The sequence below is a fragment of the Ambystoma mexicanum genome, chromosome 6q (genome assembly GCF_040938575.1).
Source record: "Ambystoma mexicanum isolate Mex_15411 chromosome 6q, UKY_AmexF1_1, whole genome shotgun sequence".
Taxonomy (NCBI): domain Eukaryota; kingdom Metazoa; phylum Chordata; class Amphibia; order Caudata; family Ambystomatidae; genus Ambystoma; species Ambystoma mexicanum.
Genome location: NC_090937.1, coordinates 1,051,363,553 through 1,051,385,687, shown reverse-complemented (window position 1 = coordinate 1,051,385,687; position 22,135 = coordinate 1,051,363,553).

Sequence of the window (22,135 nt, the reverse complement as noted above, 5' to 3'; positions counted from 1 at the left end):
CAACGTGCACGTGACTTCATAGACGCGCATACGCTGGTGGCCTTTGGGCCAATGAATGTACAGACGTGTGCTGACGCGCTTATGCGCTAAGGGCCTTTCCTCGAATTACACGCAGACGTGCTGGATTTTCACATGCAAAATCACTCCGTATCAAGCTGGCCACGCGTTCACACACGGAAGACCACGCTCCTGCCCAGAAGGCCAAATTACTGCCCCCCAGAGCCCTGAGCACGCTCCCACCTGCCATCTGCTGCTGCCTGACTGCCTGCTGCCCACGTGCCCTGCCATTTGCTGCCTGCACATCAGCCAGGGGTGCTGTTGCTGTGACCACCCCTGCTGGAACCGAAGACTCCCGACTGCTTTTCCATCGCCCCACAGCCCAGCCCCAGGACCCAGTAGCCCACCCACTCCTGCCTCTGGGGTTGCCATGTCGGGCATTGCAACATCTGGCACCAGTGGCAACCCCCGGCCAAGGAGGCAGGGGGCACCAGCTTCACTGCCACCGAAGTTGGTGTCCTGGTGGAGCATGTCCTGGGGCAGTATGATGCCCTCTTCGGAAGGTTGCGCGCCGACAAGGAAGGACGGACTCGGATCTGGATGGACATCGTGACTGCCATCAACGCGGAGGAGGTGGCAGTCGCGACTACGAACGTGTCAGGAAGCGCTGGGAGGACTTCAGGTCCAGGACCCTCAACAAGGCCCGGCGCCTCCTGAAGGCAGCGGATGCTAAGGGGCCACTTGTCGGAAGGTCAGATGAGGGTCCTGGAACACATATCCCCAGTGCTCCACGTCCAGGTCCTTGAGAGGCAGACCCGTTTGGAGTCGAGCGGTAAGTGTACATGCATACTGATTGTAAGCTATGCGTGTGGTGGTGTGCCAGGAGTGTGCAGGTTGAACATGTATTTTTATGTGGGCAAGTAGGGGGGGGTGTACAGGGCCGTGAGGGTGACACATGCGAGGGGTCTCATGTGTGACACATGGATGGTGCTTGTGTGTGTGGGCTTGCATGGCACAGGATGTGGAGGAATGATTGTCAGGTGTGACATGGATGTCGATCGGAACACTGCGACAGTTGGCGGAGGTGTACACATGCATGCAAGTTTGGTGGTGTGTGTGCATGTGTAGTGTACTCCCTATGTTGCATGTGATGTGTGGATGACCTTTGGCTGCTCATGCTGTTGTATGTGAATGGATGGTGCTGGCTGTTGCAATATGGCTGGGGTATGGCTCATGTGTGCAAGTTGAAATGACATGTGTGTTGGGGATTGTGATGCCATGTCTGAGGTTTACCAATGCCACTCATGTATAACTGTCATGTGTGTATGAGTCCATTGTACAGTGCCCTAATGCCTGTGTTGTCTTTCTCCCTGTCTGCAGCGTCAACTAATGAAGAGGACGGAGAAGGTGCTGTGGAGCACAGCGGCAGGGGTCGCACCACCAGCCGGAGAAGCAAGGCCCGGATCCCCTCCCAGGTTCTGATCTCGTCGGGGAGTGAAGAGTCCGGAGCCGTGTCCCAGGCCGCAGCTGCCGAGGGGAGGTCCAAGAGGCGGAGGTTGGAGTTGGGCTCCTCGGCAGCAGAAGGGGCAGCTGGGACCCCACAGGGCCCAACGGAGGAAGATGGCACGGAGTCATCCAGGTTGGTGGGGGGTTTGGAGGAGGAGGAGGCCGTGCAAGCGACAGAGGCAGGGTCTGGAGGTGGGGATTCCACTGGTGCTAGTGGTGCAGTGCAGGATCAGGGACAGGAGGCAGCACAGGCCGCCGCGGAGGTGTCTGTGTGCAATCCTGTCCCTGCTCCTGTCACTGCATCATCTTGCACCAGCGGGGATGCCTACCTCCAGACCCGTTCTCAGGGAGGGGATTGGCTTACAACACCTGGCCTTCCTCTCCCTGCGGATGTGGCTATCCTGCACCAGGTTGAGCCTGTCCAGGGTGGGGTGGCGTTGCGTCAACGGGCCATGCGAGCTGACCTGCAGTCTTTTCATGATGAGTCTGCACGTCTTCTCGCATGGCTCGTTGACCGCGTTGACCCACTGGGACAGCTCACCAGGGCTGGATTCCTCCGTTTCCTGGACCTTGTTCCGACCCCCTCCTCCACAGAACCCCCTATGCCCCAGTCGTCCTCCATGCCATCTTCCCACCCATGTGTCACCTGGGTGCCCTGTGGAGCTGCCTCCGACCGTGCGGCCAGGCTGGTGGACAACAGATCCCTGCCACAGTCGGGAGTCGGACGTCCAGCAGGGGTGGCCACATCAACGACTGCACCCCAGCTGGAGGAGGATGTGCAGGCACCATCGGACAGGGCACATGGACAGCAGCAGCTGCAGCAGCAGGAGGCTGTAGGTGGGAGCCACGATAGCTCGGGGCCTTCAACATCAGAGGGGCAGGCATCGGCCGGAGGGCAGGAGGACCCAGGACGGGAAGTGTCTTCCGTGTGGCTGCGGTTGGGCCAGCAGATAGGTGCGGAGCGGCGGCGGTCGGAAGAGGCGCGGCTCACGATGGTCAGGGCGGAGAACTCCATGCGGAGGGCCCTGAGGCGGGCCGAGTGCCTCGAGGCAATCCCCAGGGGGTTGGAGGAGCAGATGGCGTCGTCCCTGCGGACCCTCGGGGCCATGGAACAGGACCGCCTCCGGGACATCGAAAAAGAGTTTGATGATGCCCTGGCCCGGAACAGCACGGAGTGAGCCGCTGGACTTGCCCGCCGCCTTTGTTTATAGTTCTTTAGTTTTAGGTTTCCTTTGTTTCTTCTTATGATTTGGAGTCGACGGACACTGCTCCACTTTTTGTATATAGTTGCATTTTAGTTAGGGTTTTTTGTAGGTTTCCTTTGTTCAGTTGGGCTCATGGACGCTTGGATGTTTTGTACATAGTTCTTCATTGGATTGTTTTATTTTTTTTGTTTTTATTTATTCACCATGGAGCAATGGTCTTTGCATTTATTTTTCTCTTGGATTGATTTTATTTTTAATGTGACTTTGGACAACATTTTTTTGAATTTATATTTGTAGTTTTAATTTTTTTTGACAGACATGCAGCTTATCTTTTTTTTTATTGCCATTGTAGTTTGTTTCATTTCATTTGCATTCAATTTTTTTTAATACAATTTTGTTTTCATACTTCACTGTGTGGTATCATCTCATTGGTTTCATGCATGTCATGTTGGGTGTTTTCCCATTCAATTGCAACCATTGTGTGTGACGGACATGGGTTCATTTGCTTTATGAACATTGGGGGTGTAACATGTAATTTCCATTTCCATGTGGGTAAATGGGTTACTTGGTAGGGCCTTTTGGCTGTGGAGGCTGACCATAACGCACATGATTGGGGATTGTGAGGACCTGGGTGCAGGGGGACATGAGTGGGGGCCTGGTGGAGGCTGCCCCTGGTGGCTGGGGGGTGGGGGTGGTGGGAGACATGAATGGGGGCCTGGTGGAGGCTGCCCCTGCACTGCTGGTGGGTGGGGGTGGTGGGAGACATGAGTGGGGGCCTGGTGGAGGCTGCCCCTGGTGGCTGGGGGGTGGGGGTGGTGGGAGACATGAGTGGGGTTCCTGGTGGAGGCTGCCCCTGCACAGCTGTGGGGTGGGGGTGATAGGGGACATGAGAGGGGACATGAGTGGGGGCCTGGTGGACGCTGCCCCTGGTGGCTGGGGGGTGGGGGTGGTGGGAGTCATGAGTGGGGACCTGGTGGAGGCTGCCCCTGCACTGCTGGGGGGTGGGGGTGGTGGGAGACATGAGTGGGGGCCTGGTGGAGGCTGACCCTGGTGGCTGGGGGGTGGGGGTGGTGGGAGACATGAGTGGGGGCCTGGTGGAGGCTACCCCTAGTGGCTGGGGGGTGGGGGTGGTGGGAGACATGAATGGGGGCCTGGTGGAGGCTGCCCCTGCACTGCTGTGGGGTGGGGGTGATAGGGGACATGAGTGGGGACCTGGTGGAGGCTGCCCCTGCACTGCTGGGGGGTGGGGGTGGTGGGAGACATGAGTGGGGGCCTGGTGGAGGCTGCCCCTGGTGGCTGGGGGGTGGGGGTGGTGGGAGACATGAGTGGGGGCCTGGTGGAGGCTACCCCTAGTGGCTGGGGGGTGGGGGTGGTGGGAGACATGAATGGGGGCCTGGTGGAGGCTGCCCCTGCACTGCTGTGGGGTGGGGGTGATAGGGGACATGAGTGGGGGCCTGGTGGAGGCTGCCCCTGGTGGCTGGGGGGTGGGGGTGGTGGGAGACATGAGTGGGGGCCTGGTGGAGGCTGCCCCTGCACTGCTGGGGGGTGGGGGTGGTGGGAGACATGAGTGGGAGCCTGGTGGAGGCTGCCCCTGGTGGCTGGGGGGTGGGGGTGATGGGAGACATGAGTGGGGGCCTTTTGGAGGCTGCCCCTGCACTGCTGTGGGGTGGGGGTGATAGGGGACATGAGTGGGGGCCTGGTGGAGGCTGCCCCTGGTGGCTGGGGGGTGGGGGTGGTGGGAGACATGAGTGGGGGCCTGGTGGAGGCTGCCCCTGCACCGCTGGGGGGTGGGGGTGGTGGGAGACATGAGTGGGGGCCTGGTGGAGGCTGCCCCTGGTGGCTGGGGGGTGGGGGTGGTGGGAGACATGAGTGGGGGCCTGGTGGAGGCTGCCCCTGCACCGCTGGGGGGTGGGGGTGGTGGGAGACATGAGTGGGGGCCTGATGGAGGCTGCCCCTGGTGGCTGGGGGGTGGGGGTGGTGGGAGACATGAATGGGGGCCTGGTGGAGGCTGCCCCTGCACTGCTGTGGGGTGGGGGTGATAGGGGACATGAGTGGGGGCCTGGTGGAGGCTGCCCCTGGTGGCTGGGGGGTGGGGGTGGTGGGAGACATGAGTGGGGGCCTGGTGGAGGCTGCCCCTGCACTGCTGGGTGGTGGGGGTGGTGGGAGACATGAGTGGGGGCCTGGTGGAGGCTGCCTCTGGTGGCTGGGGGGTGGGGGTGGTGGGAGACATGAGTGGGGGCCTGGTGGAGGCTGCCCCTGCACTGCTGGGGGGTGGGGGTGATAGGGGACATGAGTGGGGGCCTGGTGGTGCTGCCCCTGCACTGCTAGGGGGTGGGGGTGGTGGTAGACATGAATGGGGGCCCGGTGGAGCTGCCCCTGCACTGCTGGGGGGTGGGGGTGATAGGGGACATGAGTGGGGGCCTGGTGGAGGCTGCCCCTGGTGGCTGGGGGGGTGGGGGTGGTGGGAGACATGAGTGTGGGCCTGGTAGAGGCTGCCCCTGCACTGCTGGGTGGTGGGGGTGGTGGGAGACATGAGTGGGGGCCTGGTGGAGGCTGCCCCTGGTGGCTGGGGTGTGGGGGTGGTGGGAGACATGAGTGGGGGCCTGGTGGAGGCTGCCCCTGGTGGCTGGGGGCTGGGGGTGGTGGGAGACATGAATGGGGGCCTGGTGGAGGCTGCCCCTGCACTGCTTTGGGGTGGGGGTGATAGGGGACATGAGTGGGGGCCTGGTGAAGTCTGCCCCTGGTGGCAAGGGGGTGGGGGTGGTGGGAGACATGAGTGGGGGCCTGGTGGAGGCTGCCACTGCACTGCTGGGGGGTGGTGGTGATAGGGGACATGAGTGGGGGCCTGGTGGAGGCTGCCCCTGGTGGCTGGGGGGTGGGGGTGGAGGGAGACATGAGCGGGGGCCTGGTGGAGGCTGCCCCTGCACTGCTGTGGGGTGGGGGTGATAGGGGACATGAGTGGGGGCCTGGTGGAGGCTGCCCCTGGTGGCTGGGGGGTGGGGGTGGTGGGAGACATGAGTGGGGGCCTGGTGGAGGCTGCCCCTGCACTGCTGGGGGGTGGGGGTGGTGGGAGACATGAGTGGGGGCCTGGTGGAGGCTGCCCCTGCACTGCTAGGGGGTGGGGGTAATAGGGGACATGAGTGGGGGCCTGGTGGTGCTGTCCCTGCACTGCTAGGGGGTGGGGGTGGTGGGAGACATGAGTGGGGGCCTGGTGGAGGCTGCCCCTGCACTGCCGGGGGGTGGGGGGTGGGGGTGGTGGGAGACATGAATGGGGGCCTGGTGGAGGATGCCCCTGCACTGCTGGTGGGTGGGGGTGGTGGGAGACATGAGTGGGGGCCTGGTGGAGGCTGCCCCTGGTGGCTGGGGGGTGGGGGTGGTGGGAGACATGAGTGGGGGCCTGGTGGAGGCTGCCCCTGCACTGCTGTGGGGTGGGGGTGATAGGGGACATGAGAGGGGACATGAGTGGGGGACTGGTGGACGCTGCCCCTGGTGGCTGGGGGGTGGGGGTGGTGGGAGTCATGAATGGGGACCTGGTGGAGGTTGCCCCTGCACTGCTGTGGGGTGGGGGTGGTGGGAGACATGAGTGGGGGCCTGGTGGAGGCTGCGCCTGGTGGCTGGGGGGTGGGGGTGGTAGGAGACATGAGTGGGGGCCTGGTGGAGGCTACCCCTAGTGGCTGGGGGGTGGGGGTGGTGGGAGACATGAATGGGGGCCTGGTGGAGGCTGCCCCTGCACTGCTGTGGGGTGGGGGTGATAGGGGACATGAGTGGGGACCTGGTGGAGGCTGCCCCTGCACTGCTGGGGGGTGGGGGTGGTGGGAGACATGAGTGGGGGCCTGGTGGAGGCTGCCCCTGGTGGCTGGGGGGTGGGGGTGGTGGGAGACATGAGTGGGGGCCTGGTGGAGGCTACCCCTAGTGGCTGGGGGGTGGGGGTGGTGGGAGACATGAATGGGGGCCTGGTTGAGGCTGCCCCTGCACTGCTGTGGGGTGGGGGTGATAGGGGACATGAGTGGGGGCCTGGTGGAGGCTGCCCCTGGTGGCTGGGGGGTGGGGGTGGTGGGAGACATGAATGGGGGCCTGGTGGAGGCTGCCCCTGCACTGCTGGGGGGTGGGGGTGGTGGGAGACATGAGTGGTGGAGGCTGCCCCTGCACTGCTGTGGGGTGGGGGTGATAGGGGACATGAGTGGGGGCCTGGTGGAGGCTGCCCCTGGTGGCTGGGGGGCGCGGGGGGTGGGAGACATGAGTGGGGGCCTGGTGGAGGCTGCCCCTGCACCGCTGGGGGGTGGGGGTGGTGGGAGACATGAGTGGGGGCCTGGTGGAGGCTGCCTCTGGTGGCTGCGGGGTGGTGGGAGACATGAGTGGGGGCCTGGTGGAGGCTGCCCCTGGTGGCTGGGGGGTGGTGGGAGACATGAATGGGGGCCTGGTGGAGGCTGCCCCTGCACTGCTGTGGGGTGGGGGTGATAGGGGACATGAGTGGGGGCCTGGTGGAGGCTGCCCCTGGTGGCTGGGGGGTGGGGGTGGTGGGAGACATGAGTGGGGGCCTGGTGGAGGCTGCCCCTGCACTGCTGGGGGGTGGGGGTGGTGGGAGACATGAGTGGGGGCCTGGTGGAGGCTGCCCCTGGTGGCTGGGGGGTGGGGGTGGTGGGAGACATGAGTGGGTGCCTGGTGGAGGCTGCCCCTGCACTGCTGGGGGGTGGGGGTGATAGGGGACATGAGTGGGGGCCTGGTGGTGCTGCCCCTGCACTGCTAGGGGGTGGGGGTGGTGGGAGACATGAATGGGGGCCCGGTGGAGCTGCCCCTGCACTGCTGGGGGGTGGGGGTGATAGGGGACATGAGTGGGGGCCTGGTGGAGGCTGCCCCAGGTGGCTGGGGGGTGGGGGTGGTGGGAGACATGAGTGTGGGCCTGGTAGAGGCTGCCCCTGCACTGCTGGGTGGTGGGGGTGGTGGGAGACATGAGTGGGGGCCTGGTGGAGGCTGCCCCAGGTGGCTGGGGGGGGTGGGGGTGGTGGGAGACATGAGTGGGGGCCTGGTGGAGGCTGCCCCTGCACTGCTGGGGGGTGGTGGTGATAGGGGACATGAGTGGGGGCCTGGTGGAGGCTGCCCCTGGTGGCTGGGGGGTGGGGGTGGAGGGAGACATGAGCGGGGGCCTGGTGGAGGCTGCCCCTGGTGGCTGGGGGCTGGGGGTGGTGGGAGACATGAATGGGGGCCTGGTGGAGGCTGCCCCTGCACTGCTTTGGGGTGGGGGTGATAGGGGACATGAGTGGGGGCCTGGTGGAGGCTGCCCCCGGTGGCTGGGGGGTGGGGGTAGTGGGAGACATGAGTGGGGGCCTGGTGGAGGCTGCCCCTGCACTGCTGGGGGTGGGGGTGGTGGGAGACATGAGTGGGGGCCTGGTGGAGGCTGCCCCTGGTGGCTGGGGGGTGGGGGTGATGGGAGACATGAGTGGGTGCCTGGTGGAGGCTGCCCCTGCACTGCTGGGGGGTGGGGGTGATAGGGGACATGAGTGGGGGCCTGGTGGTGCTGCCCCTGCACTGCTAGGGGGTGGGGGTGGTGGGAGACATGAATGGGGGCCGGGTGGAGCTGCCCCTGCACTGCTGGGGGGTGGGGGTGATAGGGGACATGAGTGGGGGCCTGGTGGAGGCTGCCCCAGGTGGCTGGGGGGGGTGGGGGTGGTGGGAGACATGAGTGTGGGCCTGGTAGAGGCTGCCCCTGCACTGCTGGGTGGTGGGGGTGGTGGGAGACATGAGTGGGGGCCTGGTGGAGGCTGCCCCTGGTGGCTGGGGGGTGGGGGTGGTGGGAGACATGAGTGGGGGCCTGGTGGAGGCTGCCCCTGGTGGCTGGGGGCTGGGGGTGGTGGGAGACATGAATGGGGGCCTGGTGGAGGCTGCCCCTGCACTGCTTTGGGGTGGGGGTGATAGGGGACATGAGTGAGGGCCTGGTGAAGGCTGCCCCTGGTGGCTGGGGGGTAGGGGTGGTGGGAGACATGAGTGGGGGCCTGGTGGAGGCTGCCCCTGCACTGCTGGGGGGTGGTGGTGATAGGGGACATGAGTGGGGGCCTGGTGGAGGCTGCCCCTGGTGGCTGGGGGGTGGGGGTGGAGGGAGACATGAGCGGGGGCCTGGTGGAGGCTGCCCCTGCACTGCTGTGGGGTGGGGGTGATAGGGGACATGAGTGGGGGCCTGGTGGAGGCTGCCCCTGGTGGCTGGGGGATGGGGGTGGTGGGAGACATGAGTGGGGGCCTGGTGGAGGCTGCCCCTGCACTGCGGGGGGGTGGGGGTGGTGGGAGACATGAGTGGGGGCCTGGTGGAGGCTGCCCTTGGTGGCTGGGGGGTGGGGGTGGTGGGAGACATGAGTGGGGGCCTGGTAGAGGCTGCCCATGGTGGCTGGGGCGTGGGGGTGATAGGGGACATGAGTGGGGGCCTGGTGGAGGCTGCCCCTCAATGCTGGGGGGGTGGGAGACATGAGTGGGGGCCTGCTGGCAGGTGCCCCACAGTGCTGGGGGGTGGGGGTGCAGGGAGACATGAGTGGGGGCCTGGTGGAGGCTGCCCCTGAATTGCTGGGGGGTGGGGGCCGTGGGAGACATGAGTGGGGGCCTGGTGGAGGCTGCCCCTGGTGGCTGGGGGGTGGGGGTGGTGGGAGACATGAGTGGGGGCCTGGTGGAGGCTGCCCCTGCACTTCTGTGGGGTGGGGGTGATAGGGGACATGAGTGGGGGCCTGGGGGAGGCTGCCCCTGGTGGCTGGGGGGTGGGGGTGGTGGGAGACATGAGTGGGGGCCTGGTGGAGGCTGCCCCTGCACTGCTGGCGGGTGGGGGTGGTGGGAGACATGAGTGGGGGCCTGGTGGAGGCTGCCCCTGCACTGCTGGGGGGTGGGGTGGTGGGAGACATGAGTGGGGGCCTGGTGGAGGCTGCCCCTGGTGGCTGGGGGGTGGGGGTGATAGGGGACATGAGTGGCAGCCTGGTGGTGCTGCCCCTGCACTGCTAGGGGGTGGGGGTGGTGGGAGACATGAGTGGGGGCCTGGTGGAGGCTGCCCCTGCACTGCTGGGGGGTGGGGGTGATAGGGGACATGAGTGGGGGCCTGGTGGTGCTGCCCCTGCACTGCTAGGGGGTGGAGGTGGTGGGAGACATGAGTGGGGGCCTGGTGGAGGCTGCCCCTGCACTGCTGGGGGGTGGGGGTGATAGGGGACATGAGTGGGGGCCTGGTGGAGGCTGCCCCCGGTGGCTGGGGGGTGGGGGTAGTGGGAGACATGAGTGGGGGCCTGGTGGAGGCTGCCCCTGCACTGCTGGGGGTGGGGGTGGTGGGAGACATGAGTGGGGGCCTGGTGGAGGCTGCCCCTGGTGGCTGGTGGGTGGGGGTGGTGGGACGACATGAGTGGGGGCCTGGTGGAGGCTGCCCCTGCACTGCTGGGGGGTGGGGGTGGTGGGAGACATGAGTGGGGGGCTGGTGGAGGCTGCCCCTGGTGGTTGGGGGGTGGGGGTGGTGGCAGACATGAGTGGGGGCCTGGTGGAGGCTGCCCCTGGTGGCTGAGGGGTGGGGGTGGTGGGAGACATGAGTGGGGGCCTGGTGGAGGCTGCCCCTGCACTGCTGTGGGGTGGGGGTGATAGGGGACATGAGTGGGGGCCAGGTGGAGGCTGCCCCTGGTGGCTGGCGGGTGGGGGTGGTGGGAGACATAAGTGGGGGCCTGGTGGAGGCTGCCCCTGCACCGCTGGGGGGTGGGGGTGGTGGGAGACATGAGTGGGGGCCTGGTGGAGGCTGCCCCTGGTGGCTGGGGGGTGGGGGTGGTGGGAGACATGAATGGGGGCCTGGTGGAGGCTGCCCCTGCACTGCTGTGGGGTGGGGATGATAGGGGACATGAGTGGGGGCCTGGTGGGGGCTGCCCCTGGTGGCTGGGGGGTGGGGGTGGTGGGAGACATGAGTGGGGGCCTGGTGGAGGCTGCCCCTGCACTGCTGGGGGGTGGGGGTGGTGGGAGACATGAGTGGGGGCACGGTGGAGGCTGCCCCTGCACTGCTGGGGGGTGGGGGTGATAGGGGACATGAGTGGGGGCCTGGTGGAGGCTGCCCCTGGTGGCTGGGGGGGTGGGGGTGGTGGGCGACATGAGTGGGGGCCTGGTAGAGGCTGCCCCTGCAGGGTTGGGGGTGGTGGGAGACATGAGTGGGGGCCTGGTGGAGGCTGCCCCTGGTGGCTGGGGGGTGGGGGTGGTGGGAGACATGAGTGGGGGCCTGGTGGAGGCTGCCCCTGCACTGCTTTGGGGTGGGGGTGATAGGGGACATGAGTGGGGCCTGGTGGAGGCTGCACCTGGTGGCTGGGGGGTGGTGGTGGTGGGAGACATGAGTGGGGGGCTGGTGGAGGCTGCCCCTGCACTGCTGGGGGGTGGTGGTGATAGGGGACATGAGTGGGGGCCTGGTGGAGGCTGCCCCTGGTGGCTGGGGGGTGGGGGTGGAGGGAGACATGAGCGGGGGCCTGGTGGAGGCTGCCCCTGCACTGCTGTGGGGTGGGGGTGATAGGGGACATGAGTGGGGGCCTGGTGGAGGCTGCCCCTGGTGGCTGGGGGGTGGGGGTGGTGGGAGACATGAGTGGGGGCCTGGTGGAGGCTGCCCCTGCACTGCTGGGGGGTGGGGGTGGTGGGAGACATGAGTGGGGGCCTGGTGGAGGCCACCCCTGCACTGCTAGGGGGTGGTGGTGATAGGGGACATGAGTGGGGGCCTGGTGGAGGCTGCCCCTGGTGGCTGGGGGGTGGGGGTGGAGGGAGACATGAGCGGGGGCCTGGTGGAGGCTGCCCCTGCACTGCTGTGGGGTGGGGGTGATAGGGGACATGAGTGGGGGCCTGGTGGAGGCTGCCCCTGGTGGCTGGGGCATGGGGGTGATAGGGGACATGAGTGGGGGCCTGGTGGAGGCTGCCCCTCAGTGCTGGGGGGGTGGGAGACATGAGTGGGGGCCTGCTGGCAGGTGCCCCACAGTGCTGGGGGGTGGGGATGCAGGCAGACATGAGTGGGGGCCTGGTGGAGGCTGCCCCTGCACTGCTGTGGGGTGGGGGTGATAGGGGACATGAGTGGGGGCCTGGGGGAGGCTGCCCCTGGTGGCTGAGGGGTGGGGGTAGTGGAAGACATGAGTGGGGGCCTGGTGGAGGCTGCCCCTGCACTGCTGGGGGGTGGCGGTGGTGGGAGACATGAGTGGGGGCCTGGTGGAGGCTGCCCCTGCACTGCTGGGGGGTGGGGTGGTGGGAGACATGAGTGGGGGCCTGGTGGAGGCTGCCCCTGGTGGCTGGGGGGTGGGGGTGATAGGGGACATGAGTGGGGGCCTGGTGGTGCTGCCCCTGCACTGCTAGGGGGTGGGGGTGGTGGGAGACATGAGTGGGGGCCTGGTGGAGGCTGCCCCCTGCACTGCTGGGGGGTGGGGGTGATAGGGGACATGAGTGGGGGCCTGGTGGTGCTGCCCCTGCACTGCTAGGGGGTGGGGGTGGTGGGAGACATGAGTGGGGGCCTGGTGGAGGCTGCCCCTGCACTGCTGGGGGCTGGGGGTGATAGGGGACATTCGTGGGGGCCTGGTGGTGCTGCCCCTGCACTGCTAGGCGGTGGGGGTGGTGGGAGACATGAGTGGGGGCCTGGTGGAGGCTGCCCCTGCACTGCTGGGGGGTGGGGGTGATAGAGGACATGAGTGGGGGCCTGGTGGTGCTGCCCCTGCACTGCTGGGGGTTGGGGGTGGTGGGAGACATGAGTGGGGGCCTGGTGGAGGCTGCCCCTGCACTGCTAGGGGGTGGGGGAGATAGGGGACACGAGTGGGGGCCTGGTGGAGGCTGCCCACGGTGGCTGGGGGTGGGGGTGGTGGTTGACATGAGTGGGGGCCTGGTGGAGGCTGCCCCTGCTCTGCTGGGGGTGGGGGTGGTGGGAGACATGAGTGGGGGGCTGGTGGAGGCTGCCCCTGCACTGCTGGGGGGTGGGGGTGGTGGGAGACATGAGTGGTGGCCTGGCGGAGGCTGCCCCTGCACTGCTGGGGGGTGGGGGTGATGGGAGACATGAGTGGGGGCCTGGTGGAGGCTGCCCCTGCACTGCTGGGGGGTGGGGGTGGTGGGAGACATGAGTTGGACATGAGCGGGGGCCTGGTGGAGGCTGCCCCTGGTGGCTGGGGGGTTGGGGTGGTGGGAGACATGAATGGGGGCCTGGTGGAGGCTGCCCCTGCACTGCTGTGGGGTGGGGGTGATAGGGGACATGAGTGGGGGCCTGGTGGAGGCTGCCCCTGGTGGCTGGGGGGTGGTGGTGGTGGGAGACATGAGTGGGGGCCTGGTGGAGGCTGCCCCTGCACTGCTGTTGGGTGGGGGTGATAGGGGACATGAGTGGGGGCCTGGTGGAGGCTGCCCCTGCACTGCTGGGGGGTGGGGGTGATAGGGGACATGAGTGGGGGCCTTGTGGAGGCTGCCCCTGGTGGCTGGGGGGTGGGGGTGGTGGGAGACATGAGTGGGGGCCTGGTGGAGGCTGCCCCTGCACTGCTGTGGGGTGGGGGTGATAGGGGACATGAGTGGGGGCCTGGTGGAGGCTGCCCCTGCACCGCTGGGGGGTGGGGGTGGTGGGAGACATGAGTGGGGGCCTGGTGGAGGCTGCCTCTGGTGGCTGGGGGGTGGTGGGAGACATGAGTGGGGGCCTGGTGGAGGCTGCCCCTGGTGGCTGGGGGGTGGTGGGAGACATGAATGGGGGCCTGGTGGAGGCTGCCCCTGCACTGCTGTGGGGTGGGGGTGATAGGGGACATGAGTGGGGGCCTGGTGGAGGCTGCCCCTGGTGGCTGGGGGGTGGGGGTGGTGGGAGACATGAGTGGGGGCCTGGTGGAGGCTGCCCCTGGTGGCTGGGGGGTGGGGGTGGTGGGAGACATGAGTGGGGGCCTGGTGGAGGCTGCCCCTGCACTGCTGGGGGGTGGTGGTGATAGGGGACATGAGTGGGGGCCTGGTGGAGGCTGCCCCTGGTGGCTGGGGGGTGGGGGTGGTGGGAGACATGAATGGGGGCCTGGTGGAGGCTGCCCCTGCACTGCTTTGGGGTGGGGGTGATAGGGGACATGAGTGAGGGCCTGGTGAAGGCTGCCCCTGGTGGCTGGGGGGTAGGGGTGGTGGGAGACATGAGTGGGGGCCTGGTGGAGGCTGCCCCTGCACTGCTGGGGGGTGGTGGTGATAGGGGACATGAGTGGGGGCCTGGTGGAGGCTGCCCCTGGTGGCTGGGGGGTGGGGGTGGAGGGAGACATGAGCGGGGGCCTGGTGGAGGCTGCCCCTGCACTGCTGTGGGGTGGGGGTGATAGGGGACATGAGTGGGGGCCTGGTGGAGGCTGCCCCTGGTGGCTGGGGGATGGGGGTGGTGGGAGACATGAGTGGGGGCCTGGTGGAGGCTGCCCCTGCACTGCGGGGGGGTGGGGGTGGTGGGAGACATGAGTGGGGGCCTGGTGGAGGCTGCCCTTGGTGGCTGGGGGGTGGGGGTGGTGGGAGACATGAGTGGGGGCCTGGTAGAGGCTGCCCATGGTGGCTGGGGCGTGGGGGTGATAGGGGACATGAGTGGGGGCCTGGTGGAGGCTGCCCCTCAATGCTGGGGGGGTGGGAGACATGAGTGGGGGCCTGCTGGCAGGTGCCCCACAGTGCTGGGGGGTGGGGGTGCAGGGAGACATGAGTGGGGGCCTGGTGGAGGCTGCCCCTGAATTGCTGGGGGGTGGGGGCGGTGGGAGACATGAGTGGGGGCCTGGTGGAGGCTGCCCCTGGTGGCTGGGGGGTGGGGGTGGTGGGAGACATGAGTGGGGGCCTGGTGGAGGCTGCCCCTGCACTTCTGTGGGGTGGGGTGATAGGGGACATGAGTGGGGGCCTGGGGGAGGCTGCCCCTGGTGGCTGGGGGGTGGGGGTGGTGGGAGACATGAGTGGGGGCCTGGTGGAGGCTGCCCCTGCACTGCTGGGGGGTGGGGGTGGTGGGAGACATGAGTGGGGGCCTGGTGGAGGCTGCCCCTGCACTGCTGGGGGGTGGGGTGGTGGGAGACATGAGTGGGGGCCTGGTGGAGGCTGCCCCTGGTGGCTGGGGGGTGGGGGTGATAGGGGACATGAGTGGCAGCCTGGTGGTGCTGCCCCTGCACTGCTAGGGGGTGGGGGTGGTGGGAGACATGAGTGGGGGCCTGGTGGAGGCTGCCCCTGCACTGCTGGGGGGTGGGGGTGATAGGGGACATGAGTGGGGGCCTGGTGGTGCTGCCCCTGCACTGCTAGGGGGTGGAGGTGGTGGGAGACATGAGTGGGGGCCTGGTGGAGGCTGCCCCTGCACTGCTGGGGGGTGGGGGTGATAGGGGACATGAGTGGGGGCCTGGTGGAGGCTGCCCCCGGTGGCTGGGGGGTGGGGGTAGTGGGAGACATGAGTGGGGGCCTGGTGGAGGCTGCCCCTGCACTGCTGGGGGTGGGGGTGGTGGGAGACATGAGTGGGGGCCTGGTGGAGGCTGCCCCTGGTGGCTGGTGGGTGGGGGTGGTGGGACGACATGAGTGGGGGCCTGGTGGAGGCTGCCCCTGCACTGCTGGGGGGTGGGGGTGGTGGGAGACATGAGTGGGGGGCTGGTGGAGGCTGCCCCTGGTGGCTGGGGGGTGGGGGTGGTGGCAGACATGAGTGGGGGCCTGGTGGAGGCTGCCCCTGGTGGCTGAGGGGTGGGGGTGGTGGGAGACATGAGTGGGGGCCTGGTGGAGGCTGCCCCTGCACTGCTGTGGGGTGGGGGTGATAGGGGACATGAGTGGGGGCCAGGTGGAGGCTGCCCCTGGTGGCTGGCGGGTGGGGGTGGTGGGAGACATAAGTGGGGGCCTGGTGGAGGCTGCCCCTGCACCGCTGGGGGGTGGGGGTGGTGGGAGACATGAGTGGGGGCCTGGTGGAGGCTGCCCCTGGTGGCTGGGGGGTGGGGGTGGTGGGAGACATGAATGGGGGCCTGGTGGAGGCTGCCCCTGCACTGCTGTGGGGTGGGGATGATAGGGGACATGAGTGGGGGCCTGGTGGGGGCTGCCCCTGGTGGCTGGGGGGTGGGGGTGGTGGGAGACATGAGTGGGGGCCTGGTGGAGGCTGCCCCTGCACTGCTGGGGGGTGGGGGTGGTGGGAGACATGAGTGGGGGCACGGTGGAGGCTGCCCCTGCACTGCTGGGGGGTGGGGGTGATAGGGGACATGAGTGGGGGCCTGGTGGAGGCTGCCCCTGGTGGCTGGGGGGGTGGGGGTGGTGGGCGACATGAGTGGGGGCCTGGTAGAGGCTGCCCCTGCAGGGTTGGGGGTGGTGGGAGACATGAGTGGGGGCCTGGTGGAGGCTGCCCCTGGTGGCTGGGGGGTGGGGGTGGTGGGAGACATGAGTGGGGGCCTGGTGGAGGCTGCCCCTGCACTGCTTTGGGGTGGGGGTGATAGGGGACATGAGTGGGGCCTGGTGGAGGCTGCACCTGGTGGCTGGGGGGTGGTGGTGGTGGGAGACATGAGTGGGGGGCTGGTGGAGGCTGCCCCTGCACTGCTGGGGGGTGGTGGTGATAGGGGACATGAGTGGGGGCCTGGTGGAGGCTGCCCCTGGTGGCTGGGGGGTGGGGGTGGAGGGAGACATGAGCGGGGGCCTGGTGGAGGCTGCCCCTGCACTGCTGTGGGGTGGGGGTGATAGGGGACATGAGTGGGGGCCTGGTGGAGGCTGCCCCTGGTGGCTGGGGGGTGGGGGTGGTGGGAGACATGAGTGGGGGCCTGGTGGAGGCTGCCCCTGCACTGCTGGGGGGTGGGGGTGGTGGGAGACATGAGTGGGGGCCTGGTGGAGGCCACCCCTGCACTGCTAGGGGGTGGTGGTGATAGGGGACATGAGTGGGGGCCTGGTGGAGGCTGCCACTGGTGGCTGGGGGGTGGGGGTGGAGGGAGACATGAGCGGGGGCCTGGTGGAGGCTGCCCCTGCACTGCTGTGGGGTGGGGGTGATAGGGGACATGAGTGGGGGCCTGGTGGAGGCTGCCCCTGGTGGCTGGGGCATGGGGGTGATAGGGGACATGAGTGGGGGCCTGGTGGAGGCTGCCCCTCAGTGCTGGGGGGGTGGGAGACATGAGTGGGGGCCTGCTGGCAGGTGCCCCACAGTGCTGGGGGGTGGGGATGCAGGCAGACATGAGTGGGGGCCTGGTGGAGGCTGCCCCTGCACTGCTGTGGGGTGGGGGTGATAGGGGACATGAGTGGGGGCCTGGGGGAGGCTGCCCCTGGTGGCTGAGGGGTGGGGGTAGTGGAAGACATGAGTGGGGGCCTGGTGGAGGCTGCCCCTGCACTGCTGGGGGGTGGCGGTGGTGGGAGACATGAGTGGGGGCCTGGTGGAGGCTGCCCCTGCACTGCTGGGGGGTGGGGTGGTGGGAGACATGAGTGGGGGCCTGGTGGAGGCTGCCCCTGGTGGCTGGGGGGTGGGGGTGATAGGGGACATGAGTGGGGGCCTGGTGGTGCTGCCCCTGCACTGCTAGGGGGTGGGGGTGGTGGGAGACATGAGTGGGGGCCTGGTGGAGGCTGCCCCCTGCACTGCTGGGGGGTGGGGGTGATAGGGGACATGAGTGGGGGCCTGGTGGTGCTGCCCCTGCACTGCTAGGGGGTGGGGGTGGTGGGAGACATGAGTGGGGGCCTGGTGGAGGCTGCCCCTGCACTGCTGGGGGCTGGGGGTGATAGGGGACATTCGTGGGGGCCTGGTGGTGCTGCCCCTGCACTGCTAGGCGGTGGGGGTGGTGGGAGACATGAGTGGGGGCCTGGTGGAGGCTGCCCCTGCACTGCTGGGGGGTGGGGGTGATAGAGGACATGAGTGGGGGCCTGGTGGTGCTGCCCCTGCACTGCTGGGGGTTGGGGGTGGTGGGAGACATGAGTGGGGGCCTGGTGGAGGCTGCCCCTGCACTGCTAGGGGGTGGGGGAGATAGGGGACACGAGTGGGGGCCTGGTGGAGGCTGCCCACGGTGGCTGGGGGTGGGGGTGGTGGTTGACATGAGTGGGGGCCTGGTGGAGGCTGCCCCTGCTCTGCTGGGGGTGGGGGTGGTGGGAGACATGAGTGGGGGGCTGGTGGAGGCTGCCCCTGCACTGCTGGGGGGTGGGGGTGGTGGGAGACATGAGTGGTGGCCTGGCGGAGGCTGCCCCTGCACTGCTGGGGGGTGGGGGTGATGGGAGACATGAGTGGGGGCCTGGTGGAGGCTGCCCCTGCACTGCTGGGGGGTGGGGGTGGTGGGAGACATGAGTTGGACATGAGCGGGGGCCTGGTGGAGGCTGCCCCTGGTGGCTGGGGGGTTGGGGTGGTGGGAGACATGAATGGGGGCCTGGTGGAGGCTGCCCCTGCACTGCTGTGGGGTGGGGGTGATAGGGGACATGAGTGGGGGCCTGGTGGAGGCTGCCCCTGGTGGCTGGGGGGTGGTGGTGGTGGGAGACATGAGTGGGGGCCTGGTGGAGGCTGCCCCTGCACTGCTGTTGGGTGGGGGTGATAGGGGACATGAGTGGGGGCCTGGTGGAGGCTGCCCCTGCACTGCTGGGGGGTGGGGGTGATAGGGGACATGAGTGGGGGCCTTGTGGAGGCTGCCCCTGGTGGCTGGGGGGTGGGGGTGGTGGGAGACATGAGTGGGGGCCTGGTGGAGGCTGCCCCTGCACTGCTGTGGGGTGGGGGTGATAGGGGACATGAGTGGGGGCCTGGTGGAGGCTGCCCCTGCACCGCTGGGGGGTGGGGGTGGTGGGAGACATGAGTGGGGGCCTGGTGGAGGCTGCCTCTGGTGGCTGGGGGGTGGTGGGAGACATGAGTGGGGGCCTGGTGGAGGCTGCCCCTGGTGGCTGGGGGGTGGTGGGAGACATGAATGGGGGCCTGGTGGAGGCTGCCCCTGCACTGCTGTGGGGTGGGGGTGATAGGGGACATGAGTGGGGGCCTGGTGGAGGCTGCCCCTGGTGGCTGGGGGGTGGGGGTGGTGGGAGACATGAGTGGGGGCCTGGTGGAGGCTGCCCCTGGTGGCTGGGGGGTGGGGGTGGTGGGAGACATGAGTGGGGGCCTGGTGGAGGCTGCCCCTGCACTGCTGGGGGGTGGGGGTGATAGGGGACATGAGTGGGGGCCTGGTGGTGCTGCCCCTGCACTGCTAGGGGGTGGGGGTGGTGGGAGACATGAATGGGGGCCCGGTGGAGCTGCCCCTGCACTGCTGGGGGGTGGGGGTGATAGGGGACATGAGTGGGGGCCTGGTGGAGGCTGCCCCTGGTGGCTGGGGGGGTGGGGGTGGTGGGAGACATGAGTGTGGGCCTGGTAGAGGCTGCCCCTGCACTGCTGGGTGGTGGGGGTGGTGGGAGACATGAGTGGGGGCCTGGTGGAGGCTGCCCCTGGTGGCTGGGGGGTGGGGGTGGTGGGAGACATGAGTGGGGGCCTGGTGGAGGCTGCCCCTGGTGGCTGGGGGGTGGGGGTGGTGGGAGACATGAGTGGGGGCCTGGTGGAGGCTGCCCCTGGTGGCTGGGGGCTGGGGGTGGTGGGAGACATGAATGGGGGCCTGGTGGAGGCTGCCCCTGCACTGCTTTGGGGTGGGGGTGATAGGGGACATGAGTGAGGGCCTGGTGAAGGCTGCCCCTGGTGGCTGGGGGGTAGGGGTGGTGGGAGACATGAGTGGGGGCCTCGTGGAGGCTGCCCCTGCACTGCTGGGGGGTGGTGGTGATAGGGGACATGAGTGGGGGCCTGGTGGAGGCTGCCCCTGGTGGCTGGGGGGTGGGGGTGGAGGGAGACATGAGCGGGGGCCTGGTGGAGGCTGCCCCTGCACTGCTGTGGGGTGGGGGTGATAGGGGACATGAGTGGGGGCCTGGTGGAGGCTGCCCCTGGTGGCTGGGGGGTGGGGGTGGTGGGAGACATGAGTGGGGGCCTGGTGGAGGCTGCCCCTGCACTGCTGGGGGGTGGGGGTGGTGGGAGACATGAGTGGGGTCCTGGTGGAGGCTGCCCCTGCACTGCTAGGGGGTGGGGGTAATAGGGGACATGAGTGGTGGCCTGGTGGTGCTGTCCCTGCACTGCTAGGGGGTGGGGGTGGTGGGAGACATGAGTGGGGTCCTGGTGGAGGCTGCCCCTGCACTGCTGGGGGGTGGGGGTGATAGGGGACATGAGTGGGGGCTTGGTGGAGGCTGCCCTTGGTGGCTGGGGGGTGGGGGTGGTGGGAGACATGAGTGGGGGCCTGGTGGAGGCTGCCCATGGTGGCTGGGGCGTGGGGGTGATAGGGGACATGCGTGGGGGCCTGGTGGAGGCTGCCCCTCAATGCTGGGGGGGTGGGAGACATGAGTGGGGGCCTGCTGGCAGGTGTCCCACAGTGCTGGGGGGTGGGGGTGCAGGGAGACATGAGTGGGGGCCTGGTGGAGGCTGGCCCTGAATTGCTGGGGGGTGGGGGTGGTGGGAGACATGAGTGGGGGCCTGGTGGAGGCTGCCCCTGGTGGCTGGGGGGTTGGGGGTGGTGGGAGACATGAGTGGGGGCCTGGTGGAGGCTGCCCCTGCACTTCTGTGGGGTGGGGGTGATAGGGGACATGAGTGGGGGCCTGGGGGAGGCTGCCCCTGGTGACTGGGGGGTGGGGGTGGTGGGAGACATGAGTGGGGGCCTGGTGGAGGCTGCCCCTGCACTGCTGGGGGGTGGGGGTGGTGGGAGACATGAGTGGGGGCCTGGTGGAGGCTGCCCCTGCACTGCTAGGGGTTGGGGGTGGTGGGAGACATGAGTGGGGGCCTGGTGGAGGCTGCCCCTGCACTGCTGGGGGGTGGGGGTGATAGGGGACATGAGTGGGGGCCTGGTGGTGCTGCCCCTGCACTGCTAGGGGGTGGGGGTGGTGGGAGACATGAGTGGGGGCCTGGTGGAGGCTGTCCCTGCACTGCTGGGCGGTGGGGGTGATAGGGGACATGAGTGTGGGCCTGGTGGTGCTGCCCCTGCACTGCTGGGGGTTGGGGGTGGTGGGAGACATGAGTGGGGGCCTGGTGGAGGCTGCCCCTGCACTGCTGGGGGGTGGGGGTGATAGGGGACATGAGTGGGGCCCTGGTGGAGGCTGCCCCCGGTGGCTGGGGGGTGGGGGTAGTGGGAGACATGAGTGGGGGCCTGGTGGAGGCTGCCCCTGCACTGCTGGGGGTGGGGGTGGTGGGAGACATGAGTGGGGGCCTGGTGGAGGCTGCCCCTGGTGGCTGGTGGGTGGGGGTGGTGGGACGACATGAGTGGGGGCCTGGTGGAGGCTGCCCCTGCACTGCTGGGGGGTGGGGGTGGGGGTGGTGGGAGACATGAGTGGGGGCCTGGTGGAGGCTGCCCGTGGTGGCTGGTGGGTGAGGGTGGTGGGAGACATGAGTGGGGGGCTGGTGGAGGCTGCCCCTGGTGGCTGGGGGGTGGGGGTGGTGGCAGACATGAGTGTGGGCCTGGTGGAGGCTGCCCCTGGTGGCTGGGGGGTGGGGGTGGTGGGAGACATGAGTGGGGGCCTGGTGGAGGCTGCCCCTGCACTGCTGTGGGGTGGGGGTGATAGGGGACATGAGTGGGGGCCTGGTGGAGGCTGCCCCTGGTGGCTGGCGGGTGGGGGTGGTGGAAGACATGAGTGGGGGCCTGGTGGAGGTTGCCCCTGCACCGCTGGGGGGTGGGGGTTGTGGGAGACATGAGTGGGGGCCTGGTGGAGGCTGCCCCTGGTGGCTGGGAGGTGGGGGTGGTGGGAGACATGAGTGGGGGCCTGGTGGAGGCTGCCCCTGGTGGCTGGGGGGTGGGGGTGGTGGGAGACATGAATGGGGGCCTGGTGGAGGCTGCCCCTGCACTGCTGTGGGGTGGGGGTGATAGGGGACATGAGTGGGGGCCTGGTGGGGGCTGCCCCTGGTGGCTGGGGGGTGGGGTGGTGGGAGGCATGAGTGGGGGCCTGGTGGAGGCTGCCCCTGCACTGCTGGGGTGTGGGGGTGGTGGGAGACATGAGTGGGGGCCCGGTGGAGGCTGCCCCTGCACTGCTGGGGGGTGGGGGTGATAGGGGACATGAGTGGGGGCCTGGTGGAGGCTGCCCCCGGTGGCTGGGGGGGTGGGGGTGGTGGGCGACATGAGTGGGGGCCTGGTAGAGGCTGCCCCTGCAGGGTTGGGGGTGGTGGGAGACATGAGTGGGGGCCTGGTGGAGGCTGCCCCTGGTGGCTGGGGGGTGGGGGTGGTGGGAGACATGAGTGGGGGCCTGGTGGAGGCTGCCCCTGCACTGCTTTGGGGTGGGGGTGATAGGGGACATGAGTGGGGGCCTGGTGGAGGCTGCACCTGGTGGCTGGGGGTTGGTGGTGGTGGGATACATGAGTGGGGGGCTGGTGGAGGTTGCCCCTGCACTGCTGTGGGGTGGGGGTGATAGGGGACATGAGTGGGGGCCTGGTGGAGGCTGCCCCTGGTGGCTGGGGGGTGGGGGTGGTGGGAGACATGAGTGGGGGCCTGGTGGAGGCTGCCCCTGCACTGCTGTGGGGTGGGGGTGGTGGGAGACATGAGTGGGGGCCTGGTGGAGGC